Source organism: Pyxicephalus adspersus, chromosome 1 (genome assembly GCF_032062135.1).
Source record: "Pyxicephalus adspersus chromosome 1, UCB_Pads_2.0, whole genome shotgun sequence".
In the NCBI taxonomy this organism is placed as follows: Eukaryota; Metazoa; Chordata; class Amphibia; order Anura; family Pyxicephalidae; genus Pyxicephalus; species Pyxicephalus adspersus.
The window spans coordinates 105,724,819-105,725,787 of record NC_092858.1 but is presented as its reverse complement, the minus strand read 5'-3'; positions in this window follow the sequence as shown (position 1 = coordinate 105,725,787).

Below are 969 nucleotides of genomic sequence, written 5' to 3'. Positions count from 1 at the left end.
TTACTCATTCCCTGAAAGGGTTAAAATATGTGTAAAAAAATTAGACGAGGCTTAAATGTTAAAATATTTTAATAAATGTGTGTGTGTTTGTGTAACCAAACTTTTTTTTTTTCAGGTTATCCTAATGACAGGATGATTCCCATGGCTGCAATCATGACATGAGCACAGCCATGGGACTTTTCCTGACAGTGAGTGATCGCAAGACACTAGGGGTTAAATGAGGACAAGGCTTTCCATTCACCCCTAGTGCTCTGTGATTGGCTGAGGTTTTACATTTCTCAGCCATTCAGCACTAGACTTGAATGGGGAGCCTTGTGCCCATTCATTTCTAGTGCTCTGTGATTGGCTGAGAAATAGGAAACCCTGATGACAGCTAAAGCATAATCAGGATTTCCCTATCCTCAGCCAATCAGGGAGCAGAGCAGTATACTACTCTACTATGCTGACAGCTCCGCACTCCTGATTGCTCCCGCAGCCCTGGAGGAGCTGTGATATGTTCTGTATCTGTAACACATACTAAAGCTCCTCCAGGGCTGGAGAAAACCCAGCAAAGAATTCTGCAGAGGTTCTTTTGGCCAGGTGCCTTTGCTGAGGTTAAAAGATAATGGGAGTCCTGTCCAGATTGCCTGTTATCAGCCCCTGCCAGTTATCAACCCCAGCAGCCCACTACCGAGGTCCCCTAGTTCCTTTACCTAATGCGAATGGTATACGAAAGGAAGAGAAGAAAAGCCAGGGTTTTTAATAAGTGTGGCAATGTATTGAAAATAATTTACAAATTCATTCCTTGGTTAGGAATGTGCATAATATAAATAAATACGTGTTTCAAATACAAACAATTGAAGTCAACCCCACTGTGTCCTGAGACATGTTCCCTAGATGATTTAGACGATAAAATAAATTGTGTCAAAATGCGTTTCAACTCCAAGGGCTTCTTCAGGGGACTTTAGACAAGATGTTGCGTTGCTGGCT